The 25,062-nt window shown below is 43.6% G+C and overlaps 1 long non-coding RNA gene across 1 annotated transcript in view; it reads left to right on the forward strand.

Annotated features, from left to right (window-relative positions):
- The window catches only part of LOC122464418, a 55,371-nt gene extending 31,499 nt beyond the window's left edge, over window positions 1-23,872 (forward strand). Inside the window, exon 3 of the long non-coding RNA XR_006288412.1 lies at window positions 23,674-23,872. This is a non-coding gene — a long non-coding RNA (uncharacterized LOC122464418). The remainder of the gene's footprint in view (window positions 1-23,673) is intronic.
- The last annotated feature ends 1,190 nt before the right edge of the window (window positions 23,873-25,062 follow it).

Genomic DNA, 25,062 nt, shown 5'->3' on the forward strand with positions numbered 1-25,062 from the left:
ATTTCTACTGTACTATTTTATTGTGACATTACCTGACTAGATAAAGCCATTTTCTGTCTGAGAAGCAAAAGGAGCTAACAGTGTCTACATAAATCGTGTTACTCATCTCATGCTGAGACAAGAGTTCCCAGAGGGAGATCCTTTGGGACAATTCCCTACTCAGTAGAAAAACAAACAGAGGCATAATCTGCTTTTGAAGAACAGGGTTTATCAGTTTTATAATGTTGCTGTTATTACAATAAACGTGTTTTGTCCAGCTATCACATTTTATTTTAACAAATATGGTTATTAAAGTCTCAAGCAAAAATGAAGGAAAAATCCCTTTTTTTTCCCCAAAGCATGTGACCTTGCTGTTTGTCTATAATATTGTTGAGCTGTATCGATGTCTCAGAATAAATGTTGCCCTTATCACCCTGAAGTTAGGAGCCATATCACCCTAAGATTGCTACTTTGAATCTTACCCAGCATTGGCTTATTACTACCTGATGGTGATTTGGCAGCCTGTGTTAAATCAGGTAGTAGAAGCAGCTCACTTCTAATAACACCTAGTTTTTATATAGCACTCTTCATGCATACATTTTAAATTGCTTTACAAAAGATAAGTTTCCTTAGCCCCATTTATAGCTGGGGAAACTGAGGCATGGAGAGGTGAGTGACTAGACAGTGTCAAAGGCAAGTCAGTAGCAGAACCTGGGCTAGAACCCAGGTATTCTCATTGCCAGTCTGGTGCACTCAGACACTGGACAATGCTGCTTACTGCCTGTAGAATAGTTTATTATTCCTAATAGATCAATGGCACAAAAGCCACTGTCATAATTAGCACTGCTTGTTGATGGTTTCATCCGAGAGGCCAAGAAGTGAGTGGCCCTAGAGAGTGAACGACTAGAGGCTAGCCTTTTAACTCAGGACTGGAGGGTAGTATAGGACTGCTTGCAGAGCTGCTGGTTTGTGGATACACTGAGAATTGGGTTTCCATGCCACGTCCCTCCTCAGAATCCATCGTTTGGATGCTGTACTCTTCACCCTGACCCCATGGGGGAAGAGGGTTGGGTTTGGGGTTGTTTTTTGTTTTGTTCCCTGCCGTCTATTGACTTCTGGGTTCTCTGCCCCGCCCCCGGCCTTGAAGGGGCAGGCCTTCAATTTTTGGGGGGACTCTGCCCACCAATTTCAGTGATCAAATGCATAGGTAACAGCACTAAAATAAAATCTAAAGCAATGTGAATTAAATCGTCAAAACTTGGATATACTAATTTCGTGTTGGCAGGACCAACAATATATATTAGCTCTGTCCTACCTATGGTTCCTGGGGGCAGCCACCAGCAAACATATACTAGAAAATCAAAAACAATGCATGCACCGTATTTTTGGTGGTTGTTTCTGTACTGCTGTTCAGAATCCCTAGCAAAAGGTTTCTGCTCTGTAGGAGTCTGTGTAATGTACAATAAAACAACCAAACAGTAATAATACTTTACACTTCTATAGTACCTTAACTCAAACCACTTTGCAAACATTGAACAATTAAACATCCTAGCATTCCTGTGCAGTAGGTGAGTCTTGTCTCCATCTTATAGTTGGGGGATACTGAGACACCAAGAGATTAAGTGACATGCTGTCATGGGATTCAGGGGTACAATCCAGACCAATGAGGGTTTGTCATCTGTTACCCTGTAAACCTAGGTGTCTGAAATGTCCTGCTGCTGTGTCTCATAACCTGCACACCAGCAGCAAAGAATGCAGCTCACGCCCTGAGTGTCTGAGTGCTCTGCAGCCTGTTGTGGTTGAGTTTCTAATTTTCCAGTACCATGGACTCTGCCATATCCAGCCCTTTCCTAGACAGTTCAAAGAAAGGTTTATTTGTTCCTTTAAAGAGACAAAAGTACATTGCAGCTGATTAAGTGGGGTAAATACACCCTACCCTTTAAACACAACACTGAGTTAGTTTACAATAAAAATAAAACAAATTTATTAACAAAATATACGTAGGATTAAATGTATTCAAGTATAAGGAATGAAGACAAGAGTTAAAAGAAAAAAAAAACAAAAATACACTTCTAAAAGTCCAAAACTTGATCTAGCAAGGTCCTGGCTTTGTTCAAAAATCAACCATCTTCCTTCTTCCCAGCCATGGCTGACTTTCTCTTAATCAGGACCTTCCACAAAAAGCATCAGGAGCTTGTTTCTCTTGTCTTCCTAAGTGAAGGATCTTTGCCTATGCAGGTTTCTCATCTATACTCAGTTTCCAGAGACTTCAGGCCCCACTTGGTTGAAGGACCCATCTTTCTCAGCTTGCAAGAGCTCTGTTCCCTTGCGTCTAGTGATGGAGACAAAGATGGCTTCTGTCTTTGCTTATGTCCTCCAAAGCTCAATGACCTTGTTTCAAGAGGCAGGATGCTTTCATGCTGTTCTTCTCTTCCTGTGGGCTTCCCATGCTCTTGATGATTTCTGTGTAAACGGAGCTTCCATTGTGTTTGACGACACCTTGCTTAATCTCATTGAAGACACACTGCCTTCTCTCCCGTTTGGGGGAGAACCTGTTTAAAGGATAATATCTTTAAGTATCCATATTTCCTCATATAATGTTAATACATACATTTCAGAATGATATTGATCACCAGTGTCATTAGTTTTCAGAAGAGACATCATTCTATACACTTTTATAATATAGCAGTGTAGTATGCAATCAGTTGGTTCAATTGCTTATCACTAAGGCTGTGAGTTTGACATGGAGGTCACGGATTCCATGACTTTCTGAGACCTCCCTGACTTCTGGTGCGGCTGGCTCCGGGGCTGCCCGAGCAGCTAAGGCAGCCCCTTGGCCAGTTGCACTGACCGCTGCTGGGGCAGTCTTGGGCCACCGCCCCCGCCCCCACCCCAGGAGCAGCAGGAAGCGTTTGGGTGTGGGAGGGGGCTCAGGGCTGGGAGTTGGGGCACTGGAGGGGGTGAGGGCTCTGGTTGGCGCTTGCCTTGTGGGGGGGCTCCCCGGAAGCAGCAACGTGTCCTTCCCTCCCTCAGTTCCTAGCTCCGCACGCTGCCTCCACCCGCAGGCACCACCCCCTGCAGCTCCCGTTGGCCGCGGTTCCCGACCAGTGGGAGCTGCGGAGCTGTCAGCACGCGGAGCTAGGAGCTCGGGGGGGGACGGGACAAACCGCTGCTTCTGAGAAGCTGGGTAGGGAGCCTGCCAGCCCTGCCAACACCCCTCCCCCAGCACCAGCAGGGGTTCTGGGCTGCTCCCACCCAAACACCCATGGCACCCCCGGACCACCCTCCCCACAGCACTCGCAACACGCCTCAGACTGCCCCCCAATGCCTGCAGGGTCCCCCTGCACACCTGCAGTGCCCCCCCAGGCATCCTCCCCCCAGCACCCGCAGGCCCCCCATGAGCACTCGCAGCACTCCCAAGATTTAGTCAGGGGTACATTACAAGTCATGGACAGGTCAGGGGCTGTGAATTTTTGTTTATTGCTCATGACCTGTCCATGACTTTTACTAAAAATACCTCTGACTAAAACATAGCCTTACTTATCACTTGACATTCAACCACCCTGTCTTTTTAGACCAGTAAACCTTTGCAATATGTTCTTTGAAAAGTAAAACCCAGACCAGCTTTTCTTACCTGCTGGGGCATAGACATCATGCTGTCTCCTCTCCCACTTGTTAGCTTGATATCATTGTTCACCTGATATGTAAATGTACCTGTACCTTCATTCTCTCTGCCTAATGACCAGGCTGCTAGAGAAGCAAACATATTCCTTTGTCCAGGGCAGACCTGTTTACCAACTCCCCCGATATACCTGGTTTAAACACCCATGAGTCGTAATTATAGCATATATCCATAATTCTTAATAGGCACCATGTACATACATCACACAAGAATATTAGTCAGTGAGTTATCAGTTTTCTGATGACACATTACATGACACTTTTTTAGATAAGTATCATGTCACTGGTGTGTGAGATATAGTCATGCCTGACAAGAGTTGCTGACCCACAATAAGGAACCACAAATGGGCCTCTGTGTCACATGCCCCCGGTCTTTAGCAAACTCAAGAATAGAACCAAGGAGTCTGCTCCTTATTCAGGTGTTGTGTGCCCTTGTCTCCACAGAGAGCTGAGAGCTCATTGCATCACAGGTTGCATCTAGCAACTTGCAGCATCATACCACAGGTCTCCTGACATCTACTCCTGTGTCTTAACCACAGGACCAATTTTCCCTCCCTAAAAGTACAGTGGCTTCAGAAATACATTAAAAATTAGATATACACTGCCTTCAATTCATATTTCTTTTGCCCAGGCTTTTGTTGAACACTCTGTTTTCCTTTATCACGCTTATTTTTGAATAACTTAATTTTCCAGCTTAATCTTACAAGCTCCATTCTGAAATACTGGAGACATCTTAGTTAGCTGATTGATCTCATCTGAGGTCCTGTTCCTCTTTTTGATAAAGTATTGCTGGCTATTCTGTATGTACTACATTGCATTCCTTCCCCAGCCCTCACCCTCATATAGAGCTACCTGTATCACAGGAAGGATCAAACATTTTTGATTTTTCCCAGTGTAACTGAGAAATGCAATATTTATCACAGGTTACTCAGAAAGAAGAAGAGAGGAGACTCTCTAAGAATGTTGCCCTCAGCTGTGTATCTGTCAAGGCACAGTGCATGTCCCAGTCCACTTCTGTTTTGCTCAGCAAGTTTGCTGTGCTCACTACAAGGTATAATGCAATAAGACTGATGAAGTCAGTTGTCCACTGGCCATGTGAAGAAAAAACCAACCAAACCTGGTTGTTAGTTATTGCTACTAAAGTGTTAAATCTCCCAGCAGCTAACCTCCCTTCCCTTTTTATTACTTACAATACCTTGTAAATTAAATATTTATTAACAGAAAACAGCTTTGCTCACTGATCTTGCAAACATGGGACAAATCCACCACACTTGGCCAGTAGCCAGTTGGTTATTCAGGCTGCTAAAGGAAATCGGCCTCGTGGAAAGACAAACTCCGTATGATTTTTATTTCACAAGAACAAACTGTTAACAAACCTGCTTTTCCAGCTGTATTCAGCGGTCATAAAAATGAACACTCCTGAGCAGGGTAGTCACTCTTCTTTTGAGGAAGACTTTATTTTGTTTGATAGTACCTATCTTGAAATGCACCCAAGACCTTTCAAATTCAAGTAAATCTAGACAGTCTTCATTCCAATTAATGTGCCAGGCCCAAGCTTTGTGAAGTGAAAAGATTTTTAAAGCAGCTGTTTCTATAATTGCTCTGTTTGGAATGAAAGCCTGTAGATGTGAAGATGGGGACATAACCTTTGTGCCCCTGCAAGGTCCAACTCCAGCAAGACCCCCACTTGGATCTCAGGACATAATGGTATATAAAAAATTGGGGGGAGTTGGGGGGAAGTATCTGAGACCCAGTCCATTAAAGGCCTTAAAATGTAAAACCAAGATCTTCACCTCATTCTACACCTGCACATGTGGGTGAACATCGCAACCTGTCAGCTGTGGCAGGATATCCCTTTTGATACAGATGTTGACAGTAACAAAGTATAATTAGTCACAAAAATCACTAATACACTAAGAAAAAATTGGGATTATAGTTATTAGACAACCAAGTACTTGGAAACAAACAGGTACTGAGCACCGTGTCCACCCTCCGTTACATACACTGAACTGCAAAAGGAACGCCCCTCTCAATATCTCCACCAATGCATCTTGCCAATGAGACAATATTCTCTTTGTCACCACAAAGGCCCATCCTGTAGGGACCCAGATTCCTATCCCCTAAAGTTTCCTGTGATGGGCCATTCACCCCACTCTAGCCCTGGAGGCGCTAATATAGGCAAGAGAGGGTAATTGGCCATAGGCTGCACCTGGAGAGGCACTAGATGCAATGAAGCTTAACAAGAGATGAAGCTCATCTGGGCAGAAACAGGTGGGGCTTCTATAAAGCCAGGGAGCTGGCAACAGAGGGGTGGCCTGTGGTCATTCTCCCTGATATGGGGGTGGGGGAAGAGTAGGCACCTATAATAGGCAGCGTAGGAAGCAGTCCAGGGAAAGGAGCCGTAAGATCTGGGAGAAGAAAGATCCGAGCTGGTGGATCAAGGGTCCCTGGATTAGAACCTGGTGTAGAGGGCAGGCCCAGGTTCCCCTTCAAGCTACTGTGGGTGTGGCACACATGGGGCAGCCTAGTTAGGGACTGACAGGGACAGTTGGAAGGAGACTTTGATAATATTCTGAAAGGAGGTGGGGGGAGGGGACTTCAGTGTGACTTGGCCAGAGAGCTGAGCCATGAGGAGGAAAGTGCTGCAGCTCTGGGAGTGTGAGAGAAGCCATGGAGAGAGTGAGTGGGACGACCGTCTGAGTAACCGCAGGAAGGGGCATCTTACCATATGGTGAGCTAATTCCCAGATGGGCCACTAGGAGGCACCAAAGAGTGAGCACCCATTACAATTCCCCTAGCAGCAATAACCCAAAAGTGGTACTAATATCTTCTATGATCCAATGTGTAGATCTCTCTCCAAACAGTACTTAACAAGTGCCAAAAATTCTCAAAGCTCACAGGTCTGAGTGTCATTCATTCCCTGTGCCCTAGTATTGGGTTGAGTAAGAGAAGTGCAGATCAGGAGCATTATCTGCATTGTCTGGTGTAGTAATCAGACTGGCAAGGTAGGGTCCATTTTCCTTCTCTGTGCTTTGGTTGGCCCTTCTTTGCTTTAACAGGAAACTCTGCAGAACAGTTTCCTGATATGTACTGGAATCTCAGCTCTTACCAAGGCATCTTTGCTGTATTTGGGATTTCTAACATCTCTCTTCATCTCTGCATGCCTTTTTCATAGACATAGTGCTGGTAAAACATGTTGGCTTGGCAGACCTGGGGTCAGAAATCCCCTAATCCAGGAACAGGACAGACCACAACAGTGAAAGCTCCCCTCTCTGCTATTTCACCAACAGGCCAGCCCCTGGCCCTCACCTCCTGAGTGTAGTTCAGAAAGCAGTTCAGTCTTTGTAGCCATGCAGTCTTGGGCTCTTATCTGAGACTGCCATTACAAGTGAGGTTCTCATTGACAGCATTTATTATATAGAAGCCAGTGCACTAGGAAGTGGATCAGATCATTAATGCATTTCATATAAGCCTCCAGAGACCATTAGAGGATAATTGGTCACTACCAGGCTGGCCACATTTGAGCAGGTGGCTGGCAGAGAGAAAATCACATGGACCTTTCTTTGGTTCTCTTGTGAGAATATTCCACCTCCTTGATATTTACTCCCACTGATATTTGAAGGTGTATAATTTTATCACTCCTTAAATGTTTTGTCAAGCTAGAAATATGTAAATATTAAATCTACCTTTTAGATTTGTGCCAAGATACACAAACGTTGCTGTGCAGACTGAAGCCAAGCAACACAAATCTCTGCACTTTCTTCATTCAACAAGCAGGGATAGCATGTTGTAAGGTGAGCTCCAACAACATGCCCATTTGAGGCCACTCATTTAGGTTGCGAAGCATTTGGTATTTAAATTTAAATTTGGTAATTAAATTTCCAGAGCACATAGGTTGCTATCATCTAAGATCCTTGCACAGCTGCGCAAAGGACCTCTCCCACTGCATGGCCAAGCAGGGTGGCAATAAACAACCACTGTTGGGAATGTCCTATTTAAGGAAAATTCGGTGTCCACATCTTTAGTTGCTTATGTCAGAGTAGCTGCTTTACTGTAACTCTATTTGTATATTTAGTTATTTCCGTTGTTGTAAGGCTACTCATCAGCAAATGACTGTTAGCTCTGCTAAGGCTATTTAAGGGCCATTGCCCCCAAGAAGATTGGAAACTCTTTCCTGCTCATTTGCCCAATTAGCACTGATAGAGCTTCTCAGCTTGTCACAGCTTAGCCATCCTGCTTCCATTTCCAGGTCAATGAGGCATCACGACATGTAGAGAGTGGGTTAGAGGAGGGTGATAGCTGTTATGTTTCACAGCAGACACACAGAGAAGTTAATTCAAAACATGAAATACTCTCACTGGAAGGTTGCAACATAACACTACTTCATTGCTTAGAATTCAGAAAGCTAATACTAGGGTGACCAGATGTCTCGATTTTATAGGGACAGTCCCGATATGTGGGGCTTTGTCTTATATAGGTGCCTATTACCCTCCACCCCGTGTCCCAGTTTTTCACGCTTGCTGTCTGGTCATCCTAGCTAACACACAAGAACTCAAAAACAGAGAGAAATAAAGCAGGCTGCTCCCTGAGGCAGAGAGGCACAACTCAACCCACCTGCAGAACTGACTGAAGCTAGATGCAGACTGCACACTTCTCTATAGAGCCCTCTAGCCTTCAGGCAGGACCTGGAAAGACCCCATAGCATTTAAACTGATAGCTTACAAATTTAATATAGTTTTATACCACAGTAGCACAGGGAGCTCATCTGGAGTCACCCTAACAAATGTATTGTATCCATTGTCCGCCACATTAATTGCAGATTGGCAGAGGGGGAGGGGGTGAGCCTAATTTCTGTCTCCACACTCCAACTCCCACTCCTGAATATTGGCTCCTGCCTGTCCAATGGTGAGGTCTGATTGTTTTGTTTTTTTGTCTTGGCCATGGTAAGTGATAAATGGGTAGGCAATGGATGAATCTATAAATAGTAACATATGCACCAAGGAGCCCCAAGACGCAACAGAAATTTGTCACAAGCACTACCTGTACTGATGTGACTTTCTTTTGTCTGAGAACAGACCTGTGTACTATTCAGCTGGGTGCACTGTGCTTATAATATTAAATATATGTATTTTACTGTGTCTGTATTTGCTATATACATGCACCACTACCTACAGTATACTGTTAATCACTCTGCTTTGCTTTTCCTTAGTAAGATTTACAAATGTTTTATAAACTGTATCCAATTCTCTTGTAACTCTCTCTGAAGTGGGAAGCATCAATTGAGCAAGCCTCAAGTCCTTTTACTTTGTTAGCCATAGTGATCATGAGTAAGCTGATTTGGTTGGGGGAAGAGGCCAAATTATTACCCCCAAGCACAGTTATGGAGTGCAGACTTTGTCCTTTAGACTCCTCAGATTAAAACTGGACCACAGGTAACGCTTTCCACGGGTCAGTCTCTTCTTACATATGGAGGGCAAGTTATGTCCAATTTTGTACCCGTGCAACCCCTGTGAAGTCCCCTGATTTGTGCTATGTAATTGAGGGCAGAATTTTGCTCAGGGTCTGTCTTGTGTAACACTTACAAGGTGAAGAGAAACACTTCAGTTGGGGCCTCAAATGTAGCTTATATAAAGGAAGATTTTCCCACTAATTGGTCTCTAAGCATTATTCATCTCTCTTGTCACCATATTCACTCACACCTGCAGGAGCACAAAGAGCTGCAGCATGCCCATGTATGGCTTCATCTGGTCTCTTAACATGCTGTCAGAGTCCTATGATGTTCAGCAACTATGTTAACCTTTGGAGAATAATGTGTCTTTAATGCAGTTACAGGAGGACTACCATGATATATCCCACATCTATAAGTATCAAAAATGTTTTTTCCTGGGGGATTGGATGGCCCAGGGGATATTAATCATGGGAAATGGAGCCTTTCACCTCTAAAATAGGGTCTGTTTGTGATCTGAAAGTTGTTGCCATCAGGTGGCTGTTCAGTGTCCTATGTGAAATGAGCTGGTGGTCCCAACTGAGTTCCCAGAGGGCAATTCCACACCACACAGTTCACCACTCCCACCACCATAGTTACCATGAACTGGCATCTTGAGACTAGTCTCACAGGAAAGCAGGCAATGGAGACTTAATTACACTTACTCCCTAGAAGTAGTTTCATCTAGGTAGGTTCCCTCAGCAGCGTGAGAGAAGCTATCGCCTGTGCTGTACTATACCTGGCCGAATAGGGGATTTCAGTGTCCAGGCCTATCTAGTCCCTTTTACAAGCACTGGTGTTTGGGTTGGGGAATTTTAAAAAGAAAAAAAACACCCATTGCGGATGGGTCAGTGTAGTCCATTGCTTGGCTACACTTTGGTTCATTACAAAATATACTTGAGACCGAATAAACAACATCAGTCAGGTTTATTGTTAAAAGTCAATAATCATAAAGTACAGGGAAAAAGGTGCAATACAATACCAGTCTCTGGGCAGCCATCTTGTGGAGCATTGTTACATTCACCTTCCACAGAAGGTGTGCTTCAAAGTTACACATTTCAGCTAGTAGTATTTATAAGATAATTTTACAAGTTACAAAACGCTTTACCCACCAAAATCCAACCCACCAGTTCATACCAGTTCCTTAACTAATTGTTCTGTACCTTCCTTTATTTTTGTTTTGAATACTAGCATTCCAGGTACTAGTCTGTGAAGGCACCTCCTCATCTTTGACTAGGGCAGACCATTAATGTATTTTGCTCCTGGACAAGTTTCCATTTTTTTTGAAATGGCAAAGCTTTTTTTAAATGCCGGGCCACCACTTCCCGCAGCTCCCATTGGCCGGGAACGGTGAACCGTGGCCACTGGGAGCTGCAAGCAGACGCTCAGGTAAACAAACCATCTCGTGGCCCGCCAGGGGCTTACCCTGAACAAGCCGTGAACCAAGTTTGGAAACCTCTGATATAGATAGATATAGATATCATATGCTTCATACATACTAACAATATGATATATTGCTATATAGACCTATTAGACCAACATATAGCGGTCAGTACCAAGTATCAGTATTTACAGTGAACTAATGTAATCCTTCCAACCTGCAGCTGACTTTAGCATTGCATTCAGTGACAGGTGTTATAAACATGGTATGTGGTTGATCTATCTCCATGTTTAGGCCAGTTAATACTTGCAGCTCTTATATCTCTATCTCCTTTACAACGGCATCATTCACAAGAAGATACTTCTTGAGCATCTTTCTCTGCATTTTTAGGTGGAGCTGCTGGGGCTAGCCTCTTGAGCAATGGGGGAAATGACTGGATGGCAAAAGGCAGCAGCAGACATCATCAGTGACAACTCATGGTGTCCAATCATATAAGTTAGCCGAATAGAAATGGATAGCAATGGATTAACTCTGTTAGAGTGATCCTTTATTTCCACGCAACCATTTACAATCTTCTTTACTGCACTCTTCTACCCAGAATTTTCCTACTAGACTTCTCAGAAACCACTGTCATAGCACCGCCTAATGTCCATACTGGTAATTCTGGTTTGTCATTAATTTAAGACTGTAAAAGACTGTAATTTAAGACTTCCACTGAGGTCAGCAACAGAGCAAGAATTTTAGCTTCCAAATTCTGAATGGTTTGTGTCTTCCTAGTTTATTGTCAAGACCAAAGTGTTTCAGCATTATGGAGTCAATAGTATGCATTTCCATCAGTTCTTTTATATTATTATTATTATGAGGTCAAATACTGAAGTTCTTTACTGAACAAAAAGTCCTATTGAGTCAAACAGGAATCTTTCCTGAGAAATGATGAAGTAAAAACTGAGTGCCAGACTGTGCCGTCCCCTGGGAAAACCCACAGGATAGGGAAGCAACAAGGGGGAAACTTCTTTGCAAAGATGTCTCCAAATTTTTCAGTCATTGTGGCTCATTTTTATGTCCCTTCATGCCTGCCCCAATCCCAGACAGCAGAAGTGAGCCGGGGCGGGGGAGGGTTATCTCCAGGATCCATCCATGGGGGTACGAGGCCATGCACACAGAGCCTGTGTGCCTCTGCACCAGTTCTGGTGTCCCCTGTGATTTTCTCCAGCGGCTTGGCAGCACAGCTCCATTAAAACCAGGATGGCTTCCAGTACTTCCCAAATCAATCTTCTAGGGGTTGTTCCCCAGCACAGAGAAGCGTTCAACACCATAGTCTGCCTTAACTTTCCAAAGAAAGCCCTCACCCCACTTGTCAAGCCTCTTCCCTCCTCCTGGGCATGACTAGAGTCAAAAGGGGACAGTACCTCCACTTACCACATGCCCAGAGGCAATATTGTGAAGGTTCTTTTAGTTGGGGGAAAGAAAGAATTGCATCTGGAAAGAATCCTTCTTTTGAGCTGCTGCAGCAGCATATGTGCATAATATACAGGGGAAAGCATCAGAAATAATGAGAAATAATCATGTGAATAAGACATATTTGCTCCATACAAAGAGTTGGGATTCCTGATGTGTGATTATCCAAGCCCCTGGCAGCTGGTGAGTATGTCTGTGCTAGTTGACATGTCTACATCCCATCTGAAGTTTGTCAGTTAACAAGTGAGATTGTTAAGCTTTCTGGTGGGGATTTTTCATAACAGATGTTTTTTTTTCACTTACCATTTGTTTTAATTATTCGTGATGTTTTGCTTATCAAATTAAAGGCTTCTTCAAAGGAAAAGGAATAAGCAGTTGTCGTGACAACAAAGCTCCTCATTACCATAGGAACCTTTGACACATTTATTTAAAATATATATCTATATAGACATAGATATATATTAAAAAAATTTAAAAGAAAAACCCAGCCAATTATTTTTATCAGCCTGATTCATGTTCTTCTTAAACAGATTACAATGTTTTCTCCAGAAGTTAACAATGTGATGGGGAATGTGTCATGAATATTTATTGTAACATAAACCTCAGGGGGCAAAACAACTAAAAAATTAGCAAGTTGGTTATCCTGCTAAGCCATTGCTGGAAGAGGCTTGGCCAGATTTTCAGTAGAGGGCACCAAGCTTGAAAATCGGAAGGCACATCCAGAACTGAATTTCTAACACTCCAAAATTCATGGGTGTTTGAATCTGGAGAATAGAGAGTGCTTAGCTCATTAGAAAGATGGCACCGTTTGCAAAATTCACACATGGATCCTAGTTTGAATGTTCATACCCCAAAGCAGCAGTTTGGTTAAAGGCAATTGAAAAAGGATGTGGAACACCTCTGCCACAGCCTAGAAAGAGTGGGGAAGTGAGGGGAAGTGCTGGTTAGTCCTGTAGCCCATAGAGCTGGCTTTAGCATTTTATTTTACTTAGGAGTGATGCAAGGAGCCTACAGGCCATATCCCGTAAGACATTAGTTTAAGCAGTTCGCATATGGCGTAAGTTAGCATAAGGCTTCAAGGCCTACAATGAGATTTGACATAGAAAAATGGCCCAGTAGTTATCCTGAATTTTCGGGAAGTAGGAATAGTGTGCTTAAGGGGGGAGTTTGTGCATAACAATACCAGCTAACTGCAAGAACACTGATCTGCTACTAGGCTTGGATACTTTAGGATAAAATGTTGGCAAATGCTTTAACCGCAAACTTGACTTGGCAATGAATTGATAATTATGATAATTAGTTGAAATTATTAATACACTGACCTATCAGATAAGAATATCCCAACATTATTAGGGTGAGGGAGGTAGATGTGGACAAGGGAGGCTGGGTATTTGAATCAATAATCATGACAGACCCTAGGTCCTGTAATAGGCCAAACCACTGTGTGTGTTGCCATTGTTGTCTGTCTGGCTTTGGACCATAGGACTTGTTTGGCATTCCAGGGACAGAGCAGGTTTTTTTGTCTCTCACTACCAGATCCCCGAGGAAGGATGTGAGTATATGAGTACATATGCAAGGAATGGTACAAAACATCATCTTAACTCTGCATATTTTTTTTTTTGCTCTTTTTATGTGGTTTGGAGCTTTTTTCTCTTTACTAATTGTGTTAATAAAAGTTGTTAAAGCTTTGCTTTGCCCCCAGTGTGAGTGTCTGCATTTTGCACACCTGGGTACTCAACCAGATATTGATGTTAATAACCTTGATTCTGTTGTGCCTGCTTCTGGGAGTAGAACCCCACAATCCCCAGCTCTTTAAATCAGCATTAACTGGAAATCAATAACCACGACAGATCTGGGCTACCGAGCTTAACTGGGCTGGATGGGTGAGGTAATATTTTGTATTAGGCCAGCTTCTGTTGGAGAAAGAGAGACTCTTTGGAGCATCACAGAGTTCTTCAGCGCTGCTCCTACCCCTCCCCCTCCCCCTCCCCCCTCCCCCCCCTACCACCACCTTATTCTTTCTCTGCCTACCTAGGCTAGGCTAGGCTGAGAAGGGATAGCTGGAGGAGAGGCACCACTTGGCCATTCCAGGGAAGGGAGAGGGAGCCATTCCAGGGAAGGGAAAGGCACTGCTTGACTGTGGCAGGGAGAGGAGAGGGAGCTTCCTTCTGCCTTTAGCACAGGAGAGGGGAACAACACTCCACTCCCTCTGCTTCATCCTATTTTGATGCCTAATGCCAAACTTAGAACATAAAAATGGCCATACTTGGTCAGACCAATGGTCCATCTAGCCCCATATCCTGTTTTTGACAGTGGCCTATGCTAGGTGCTTCAGAGGGAATAAACAGAACAGGCAATTGAGTGACCCATACCCTGTTGTCCACTCCCAGCTTCTGGCAGTCATAGGTTTAGGGATACCCAGAGCATGAGATTCCATCCCTGACCATCTTGGTTAATAGCAATTGATGGACCTATCCTCCATGAATTTATCTAATTTTTTTTTAATCCAGTTATAGTTTTGGCCTTCACAACATCCTCTGGCAACAAATTCCACAGGTTGACTATGCATTGTGTAAAGAAGTACTTCCTTTTGTTTATTTTAAACAAAAGAACAGATGCAGAGATGGGCTATTAGGGTGATCTGAGGAATGGAAAACATACCTTATAAGAGGAGACTCAACAAGCTTAGCATGTTTAGCTTAACCAAAAGAAAGCTATGGGGAGATATGATTGCTCTCTATAAATACATCAGAGGGATAAATACCAGGGAGAGAGAGGAGTTATTTAAGTTAAGCAGCAATGTGGACACAAGAACAAATGGATATAAACTGGCCATCAACAAGTTTAAGCTCAAAATTAGGTGAAGGTTTCTAACCGTCAGAGGAGTGAAGTTCTGGAACAGACTTCCAAGGGGAGCAGTGGGGGTAAAAAACCTAACTGGCTTCAAGAGTGAGCTTGATAAAATTAGGGAGGGGGTGAGATGATGGAACTGGCTACAGAAGAATGTGGCCCATCGGCAACTGCCAGCAGCAAAAATTTTCAACCGCCTAAGATGGGACACTAATGGAAGGCTTTGAACTACTACAGAGAATTCTTTCCCAGGTGTCTGCCTGGTGGGTCCTGCCACGTGCTCACGGTATAACTGATCTCCATATTTGGGGTCGGGAAGGAATTTTCCCCTGGATGAGATTGGCAGAGATGCCGGGGGGGGGGGGCGGGGTCTTACCTTCCTCTGCAGCATGGGGCACAGGTCACTTGCAGATTTAAACTAGTATAAATGGTGAATTATCCGTAACTTTGTCTTTAAACCATGATTTGAGGACTTCAGTAACTCAGCCAAGTTATGGGTCTATTACAGGGGTGGGTGGGTGAGCTTCTGTGCAATGTGCAGGAGGTCAGACTAGATGATCACAATGGTCTCTTCTGACCTTAAAGTCTGAGTCTACACCTGCTGCCCATTAATTTTATTGAGTGACCCCTGGTTCTTGTGTAATGTGAAGGAGTGAATAACATTTCCTTATTCACTTTCTACACACCAGTCATGATTTTATAGAACTCTATCATTTCACCCCTTAGTCATCTCTTTTCTAAGCAGAAAAGTACTAGTCTTTTTAATGTCTCCTCATATGAAAGCTGTTCCATGCCCTTCATCATTTTTGTTGGCCTTCTCTGTACCTTTTCCAATTCTAATATCTTTTTTTGAGATGGGGCGACCGGAACTGCACTCAGTATGCAAGGTATGGGCATACCATGGATTTACATAGTGGCATTATGATATTTACTGTTTTATCATTCCCATTACCAATGGTTCCTAACATTCTGTTCACTTTTGAGCCTGCTGATGCACACTGAGTGGATGTTTTCAGAGAACTATCCACAATGACTCCAAGATCTCCTTCTTGAGCAGTAACAGCTAATTTAGATCCCATCATTTTGTACATATAGTTGGAATTATGTTTCCCAGTGTGCATTACTGTGCATTTATCAACACTGAATTTCATCTGCCATTTTGTTGTCCAGTCACCAGGGGTGAAAGTAAGTCGAGTGATTTACCGGTACGCTGGGGCCAGCTCTGGCCCACAGAAGGGGCAGGGCCTAGGGCGGAAGGGGCAGGACTGAGGGGGTCAGAGCCAGCCCCAGCCCACGCTGTAAGGTAAGTGCCCCCCCCTTTCTCCTCCTCCTCCTCCCCCACTGGGGTAGTAGCAGCAGCAGTCCGGGGCTCTGGGGGCTATTTAAAGGGCCCGGGGCTCCCCTGCTTCTACTGCCCTGGTCCTTTAATTAGCCGCCAGAGCCTTGGGGAAGCAGCGGGGCTCCAGCGGCTATTTAAAGGACCGGGACGGCAGAGGCAGCTGGAGCCCCAGCCCTTTAAATAGCCCCTGGAGCCCCCGCTATCCCAGGGTTCTGGGGGCTATTTAAAGGGCCTGCGGCCCCCCTGCTTCTACCGCCCCAGTCCTTGAAACAGCCCCCGGAGTCCTGGAGTAGTGGCAGCAGGGCTCCAGCAGCTATTTAAAGGGCGGGGCGGTAGGAGCAGGGGAGCCCGGGGCCCTTTAAATAGCCGCCGGAGCCCCGCAGCCGCTACCCCAGGCTCCTGCAGTGGGGCTCTGGAGGCAATTTAAAGGGCCTGGGGCTCCAGCCACTGGTGGGAGCCCCAGGCCCTTTAAATTGCCCCCTGAAGAAGCTGGGCTGCCCCAGTACGGTGCACCGGCTCTTGCCGGTACGCCATACCGGGGCGTACTGGCTTACTTTCACCTCTGCCAGTCACCCACTTTTTGTGAGATTCCTTTGTAACACTTCACTGTCTGCTTGGGACTTAACTATCTTGAGTAATTTTGTATTGTTTGCCACCTCACTGTTCACCCCCTTTTCCAGATCATTTGTGAATATGTTGAACAGTACTTAGAATCATAGAATCATAGAATATCAGGGTTGGAAGGGACCTCAGGAGGTCATCTAGTCCAACCCCCTGCTCAAAGCAGGACCAATCCCCAATCAAATCATCCCAGCCAGGGCTTTGTCAAGCCTGACCTTAAAAACTTCTAAGGAAGGAGATTCTACCACCTCCCTAGGTAATGCATTCCAGTGTTTCACCACCCTCCTAGTGAAAAAGTTTTTCCTAATATCCAACCTAAACCTCCCCCACTGCAACTTGAGACCATTACTCCTTGTCCTGTCCTCTTCTACCACTGAGAATAGTCTAGAACCATCCTCTTTGGAACCACCTCTCAGGTAGTTGAAAGCAGCTATCAAATCCCCCCTCATTCTTCTCTTCTGCAGACTAAACAATCCCAGTTCCCTCAGCCTCTCCTCATAAGTCATGTGTTCCAGACCCCTAATCATTTTTGTTGCCCTTCGCTGCACTCTCTCCAATTTATCCACATCCTTCTTGTAGTGTGGGGCCCAAAACTGGACACAGTACTCCAGATGAGGCCTCACCAATGTCGAATAGAGGGGAACGATCACGTCCCTCGATCTGCTCGCTATGCCCCTACTTATACATCCCAAAATGCCATTGGCCTTCTTGGCAACAAGGACACACTGCAGACTCATATCCAGCTTCTCGTCCACTGTAACCCCTAGGTCCTTTTCCGCAGAACTGCTGCCTAGCCATTCGGTCCCTAGTCTGTAGCTGTGCATTGGGTTCTTTCGTCCTAAGTGCAGGACCCTGCACTTATCCTTATTGAACCTCATCAGATTTCTTTTGGTCCAATCCTCCAATTTGTCTAGGTCCCTCTGTATCCTATCCCTGCCCTCCAGCGTATCTACCACTCCTCCCAGTTTAGTATCATCCGCAAATTTGCTGAGAGTGCAATCCACACCATCCTCCAGATCATTTATGAAGATATTGAACAAAACCGGCCCCAGGACCGACCCCTGGGGCACTCCACTTGACACCGGCTGCCAACTAGACATGGAGCCATTGATCACTACCCGTTGAGCCCGACAATCTAGCCAACTTTCTACCCACCTTGTAGTGCATTCATCCAGCCCATACTTCTTTAACTTGCTGACAAGAATACTGTGGGAGACTGTGTCAAAAGCTTTGCTAAAGTCAAGAAACAATACATCCACTGCTTTCCCTTCATCCACAGAACCAGTAATCTCATCATAGAAGGCGATTAGATTAGTCAGGCATGACCTACCCTTGGTGAATCCATGCTGACTGTTCCTGATCACTTTCCTCTCGTGTAAGTGCTTCAGGATTGATTCCTTGAGGACCTGCTCCATGATTTTTCCGGGGACTGAGGTGAGGCTGACTGGCCTGTAGTTCCCAGGATCCTCCTTCTTCCCTTTTTTAAAGATTGGCACTACATTAGCCTTTTTCCAGTCATCTGGGACTTCCCCCGTTCGCCACGAGTTTTCAAAGATAATGGCCAATGGCTCTGCAATCACAGCCGCCAATTCCTTTAGCACTCTCGGATGCAACTCGTCCGGCCCCATGGACTTGTGCACGTCCAGCTTTTCTAAATAGTCCCTAACCACCTCTTTCTCCACAGAGGGCTGGCCATCTACTCCCCATGTTGTGATGCCCAGCGCAGCAGTCTGGGAGCTGTCCTTGTTCGTGAAGACAGAGGCAAAAAAAGCATTGAGCACATTAGCTTTTTCCACATCCTCTGTCACTAGGTTGCCTCCCTCATTCAGTAAGGGGCCCACACTTTCCTTGGCTTTCTTCTTGTTGCCAACATACCTGAAGAAACCCTTCTTGTTACTCTTGACATCTCTTGCTAGCTGCAGCTCCAGGTGCGATTTGGCCCTCTGATTTCATTCCTACATGCCCGAGCAATATTTTTATACTCTTCCCTGGTCATATGTCCAACCTTCCACTTCTTGTAAGCTTCTTTTTTATGTTTAAGATCCGCTAGGATTTCACTGTTAAGCCAAGTTGGTCGCCTGCCATATTTACTATTCTTTCGACTCATCGGGATGGTTTGTCCCTGTAACCTCAACAGGGATTCCTTGAAATTACTTGTCCCAGTAGATCCCTAGGGGACACCACTATTAACCTCTGTCCATTCTGAAAACTGACCATTTATTCCTAGCCTTTGTTTCCTGTCTTTTAACTAGTTATTGATCCATTAGAGGACCTTCCCTCTTATCCCATGACTACAAGTCAGTTTGGACATGGGGGTTTTATTTCCCATCAGTGTCCAATTTTTAATATAAAATAAGAAGCTAATCAGTCTTTTATGTATTCTAGGCAGTTATGGCTTTCAAAACAAAAAATACCAAAGTATTCTAAAGCAGGGGGTAGTTCATAGGTGCATGGGTGCTCCAGCCCCAGAGCACCCATGGAAAAAACTAGTGGGTGCTCAGCAGCCATGCGGATCAGCTCCTTCCCCTTCCCCCCAGGCCACTGGCCCACTGGTGGGCCCCGCCAATCACCTCCTCCTGCTCCCTCCCAGCACCTTCTGCCCACCACAATCAGCTGTTCAGCAGTGTGCAGGAGGCGTGGCGGGGGGGGGGGGAGAGGCAGGGCAGTGGGGGAGCTTACGGGAAGAGGTGGAGTGGGGGCAGGGATGGAGTCAGGGTTGAGGACCCCCCAGGAAGTCAGAAAGTTGGCGCCTCTGGTAGTTGACAAGTAAACCCTATAAATCTCCTGCTTCAAACTCTTACATCACTTGATTGAGGTTATACTTTGTCTTCAGTTTAGCCAGAAATACTCCCTGCTAGGCATAATCGACACCATAATTCCCTCCTTTTGCCAAGGAAGGAACAAGCCTCCACAGACATCTCTCATTCTGCCCTTCTCTATCAAGGACTTCAACAAGCAGCTGTTTTTCTCTGGCCTAGGAAGTTGACAGGCATGAATTATTATCCCCCATGAACATCTCCCACAGGTGTCTATATTTCTTCTGTCAAAATGACCCTGGAAAAATATTGAAAACCCTAACCATATAAGGCCAAATTCATCTCTGGTGTAACTCTTCAGGAGTCAAATGAGTTACAGCATGGATGAATTAGGCCTGTAGATTCTAATGTTTGTTTAATGCAGATTATTTTTAAAACTAAGCACACAAAAATGCATGTGTTTTATTCCTGGGCACTTCCTCTTGTGTGTGGTTTAAGTGTGCCACAGGAAACTGGCACACAAGAGGGCTTTGGCTGCTTCCCTCCTCTGAGAAATATGGCTTTGGTTCTGTTGTTACATGAGATGGTGTGGGGAGCTATTATTTAATTATGACAACTACACACATACAAGACATTGCATTGGGAAACACACATACACCATCTGCTAGGTACCATGATTTAGCTGTAGGCGTACAAAAGTGGAGTCTTATGAGCAATAACTCTATTCTGGGAGGCTGTAAATGCAGGTCTTCTTGCACAGCACTGCCGAGGGAGGCATTTGAGGAGAGAACATTCCTCGATGATATAGTCATTACTGTTTCAGAAAGATGTTAATTTTTACAATAAATAAGCTTAATCCTTTTATGCAGATCATTTTAGAAAATAAACAGGCCGTTTTTATGAGCTAGTTAGAACAGGGGCTGGGATGGGATTTGCAGTAAGATCTTGCATATGCTATAAATTGTAGGCAATTTTTAATTCCAGGGGAACTCACTACACACCAGTTGTCGTTGTTGCTGTGTTTAAATAATACAGAGATATAACAATTTTTTTAAAAAAAGTTTCAAAACATTTAAACAACTAAAACATTGATTAGTGGAGCTAATATCCTGGTTACTAAAAAAGAAAAGGACAAGGGTTTTATGTTCTGAGTCTGTGGTTTTAACTGAGGATCTTTGACAAAGCTCAGAATACTCATGTAAAAGACCAAGAGTGTGAGAAAGCAAATGATAGGGGCTAAGCACAGACCTGCAATTTGGGAAATCCTGAGTTCCAATCCTCGCTGAAACACCCATGTTGTCTCTAACCCTAGCAAGTTGTTTAGGCCAATTTTCTACTACCCATAACCACTGAAATCACATGTGGAAGCAGGTGTAACTCAGTGTAGATCTGGCCCTAGACCTCAAAAGGGAACTGTAAGGATTGTTGTCAAATGTTGCTGTTAAACAAGAAGCCATAATACGTGCATGGTTCTGACATGACTGGGTGGTTGTAAGAATATTCACCGTTTGAACAATGTTGATATTATTTGAGGTATAACAAAAGTGCTGTCTTTCAGAAGAAATATAAAATAAGTTCCTAACTATTTGTAGTAATTAAAGATCCCATGCCACTCTCCATGAGTTGAGGTCAAATTCTTTTTTTTTTAAGAAATGTCATTTGAATACATTTGGAGGACAACACCCTTCATTGACACTGTGGATATAGCTTCCCTTCTTGCCCTAAACTCTTGTGCAGTGTGACAGTGCTATTTAAGCAGCTCTGTCATCCACAACAGAAGTGCCTGTATTTCAGTGGTGGAAGAATGGTCTAGTGGTTAAGCCACTAGCCTAGGACATAGGAGGTGTGGGTACAATTCCTTGCTCTACCACCAACTTTTTGTTTGAGCCTCTCTGTGCCTTGGTTGCCCATCTGTAAAATGGGACTAATAGCACTTTCTTACCCCACCCAGGTGTTGTGAGCATAAATACATGAAAGACTCTGAGGTGCTCAGACACTACTGGGGGCCATGTAAGTACCGAGATAGTTTGGCAGTGTGCTGTTAAACAGCTGTGTTATTCCACTCCAGGAGCGTCTGCATTTCAGCGGTTATTCCATGACATTTAAAGCACTTTCCTTTCCTTTGGGATAAGAGGTACAGTATTCCTGTAAGACAGTATTCTTGTCATCCATTGAATGCAACCACCTATATATCACAATATAAAACAAACAGATAAGCCACCAAGTAATACAAAGACAAAAATCAACTGAGGTGTTGGGTTAACATCCCAAACCATGAAACGAGATTGTCACTGTACCTTAAACACCTTGCTCATCTGCTGGCTTTCATTCTAGTGTACCGTTGTGCCCGAGGGAGATATATGGCTTGTGGTGTAAGACTGACACTCTGTCGTTACCCGTGTGCAACAAAGGCTAGGATTCAGGGTGTAATAACAGCAATTATTCTTTAAAAAAATGTTTTCTTTTAACCAATTCAAATATAGCTGGGATGAATGAAGTTACATGAGTAAATATCAGTTTTATGTAAAAACAATAAGAAAAACGTAAATGGAATCTGGGTGTGTGAGAGAGAGAAAAACATGTTTTCATCATGAAAGCTCCTGTAATTCCCAGTGAAGTGTGTAGTCTAATAGCCAACAATGCTGTTCACTCACTCTGGAGGCCACCACTAACATCACAGTCAGTAGTCTCCCAAAGCTCTTGTTTGTCTCTAAGAGACAGGTCATACTGTTCAGTTCCCCCCAATTTATTTAAATCTGTTACTTTATTTCAAGTGCTAATTATCTCTCACAACAAACAGAGCCTTGTCAGCTGCAATTACTGGCATTACAATAGATTATCAACAGAAAAGTCTGTCCTGAAGTAAGAAGTGTTGCCTTGGTTACCAACCCAAAATGCTTCTGTATTTCAATTCTAACCACAATTTCCTGACTTGCTTGAAATATTGCATGAATGAGGCCACATTTCATCTCTTTTCTCCTATTTTAATATTACATATTATGGGCCAAATTTTACCCTGTATATTCCCATTGAAGACACTGGTAGGCGTGAGGACTGAACGGTTACACGACCACAGAGAGTCAGGGTCTGCTGGTGTTTTCATTCGTGTGAGGCAGAAATAATTCCTTTATCGTCGCAGGAGTGACTTCTGACTTGCACTAATATAAACAAGAGTAAAGTGTTGGTTTCTGGATGTTTATCAGGTGTTCTTCCCAAGCATGGGACAAAATATGAAAGTGCTTTTTTTGACAAGTGGGCAATGGAGGCTGGCATCATGAACTGATTAAAGGTGGGCATCAACCTTTCAGTACTGGGAAGACAAGTGTGTTCTGATGAGATAGAGAATAGGAAGTCAGTGAAGGGGCACAAAATGATGGGCTAGGAAATTGATGGTTGAAGCAATATTCTGAATGGACATAAATGGGGCAAGATTGCATTTGTCAAGGCTGTTGCAGTATTTGGGGTAGGGAATGTCTTTTGTTCTGTGTTTATACAGCACCTAATACAATGGGGTTCTGCTCCATGACTGGGGCTCCTAGGCACTATAGCAATGCAAATAATAATTAATAATCTTGTTCGGTAAAACAAATCATACACTGTTTCAGTTAGTAATAATACACTGGTAAAATTGCAGACACTGAAAGTTGTGTTGTGGGTAAAAATGGGCCAGAACCTTGAAATCCATCTATGGATCTGGATCTAGATCCAAAATTCAGCAGCGCTAAGATACTGGCTTTTGGTTTGGGTCAGCATAAGGAGAGTTAGAATGAGCTCCAGATACGGATATGAAGCTTGTAGGTGTTTATATCTTGGGGTTTTATTTGGCCCCATCTCTGATTCTGAGTCACAAAGCTAACAGTGAAGTGCCTTCAGTCACCTAAGAAATATTGGGTATGATTTTCATCTGTAAATGAGGAGAATTTCAAAGTCAGTGGCGTTACAGTGGTGTAAACTTAGTGCACATGAGAGCAGAATATGGTCCATAGACTTTGGTAGTTAGATCAAGCCTTAATTGTAGTTAGATTCTAAACGTAACATTCTTACTAAACAGATTTGCTTCCTATGTGCATTAGGGACTGCTGAGTTTAATGATAAAAAATAATTATTTCTCTTTTTACTCCAGTTAGTACTACAGAGCCAACACAAGTAAAAGAGTGAGCTTCATTCCATTCCTCCTTCTGCATCATCACCGGACTTGTTTACCAAATTCTAATCCATTCCATTTGTGCAAACGCGATACAGGAAGTTGGGTTGCACAGCTGTTGCTGTGGGCCATGTTTGGCCTGAAGAACTCTTATTCCTCATGATAGTGTCCATGAAAGAAAGAGTCCACCTTAACTCTCAGATACTAGGCTGAGTTTACAGGACTGGGGAAAAATCCCCTATCTCTGTGCTTGTAAACTGAGCACACTTGATCTGGAGATTGTTGATACAATAAATGTGAAACCCTACAATGCTGCGTCAAAGGTCACTTTTCAGAGCAGAATTGCACTTTAATATATTCATTATGTTTATTGTAATATGAATGTAATATTTATTGCTTTTCTAAAATGGTTTCCCATACATTTAATTTAATCTTTGGTTTGGTCATGGTGCTGAGCAGGGCTTCAGATTAAGAAGATGTATTGGAGAATTGAAATGGAAGTTTGAGGGCAAAGAAGAAATTACAAGAATTTAATAGACATAATATCAAAACATGTAATTAGAAATTTCTTAAGTACATCAGAAATATGAAGCCCACAGGAGACTCAGTGAGTCTACTATTGAGCAATCAAAGATAAGAAGATTGTAGAACCATTAGATGATTTCTTTTATTGGTGTACAGAAGGAGAATGGGGAATTATCTACGTTGGTGTTACTATTAGTACTGAGAGCTAGCCATTGTCAAATGTAGCTATCAAAAAGATATAATTTTACATCTTGAGAAGTTAAATTAATGTAGATTACCAGGATCAGGTAGCACAATCCAAATGACCAGAAGGAACTAAACCACAAAGCACCTATTAACAATAATAAGTAACATATTCGTTAGTTTCAGGGAAGGGTACTAGGATGCAGAGACTTTCATCTCTACTGTAGGTTGATGAATCAAAATTATCCCAAGCCAACAGTTATTAATAGTTATCATCTGAAGACTATTTACTGGTCTCAGTCTACTTTCAAGTAGTCTTTGGCTCACATCACAAAAATCATTGGTATTAATTAACACCTTTGTTGGCAGTATTAACAGGCAAGCAAGGACTGAATAGACATGAGCCAAGATATTTAAAAGTGAGTGCCTTAAACTAGAGTCCTGGGGGAGATTTTTCAAGGCAAAATGGCTGCAGTGCACCTAACTGCCATTTATGCCACTGAAAATTTTCGCCTTAAGGTCATATTTAGGCACCTGAATAAGTTGCCTGATTTTCAAAATTGCTGAGTCAATGGGAGCTGCAGTGTGATCAGCACTTCTGAAAATCAGGCAATTTATTTAAGCATCTAAACATGGATTTTGGGGTGTAACTTTAGTCAC

Source organism: Chelonia mydas, chromosome 1 (assembly GCF_015237465.2).
Source record: "Chelonia mydas isolate rCheMyd1 chromosome 1, rCheMyd1.pri.v2, whole genome shotgun sequence".
Classification (NCBI taxonomy): Eukaryota; Metazoa; Chordata; order Testudines; family Cheloniidae; genus Chelonia; species Chelonia mydas.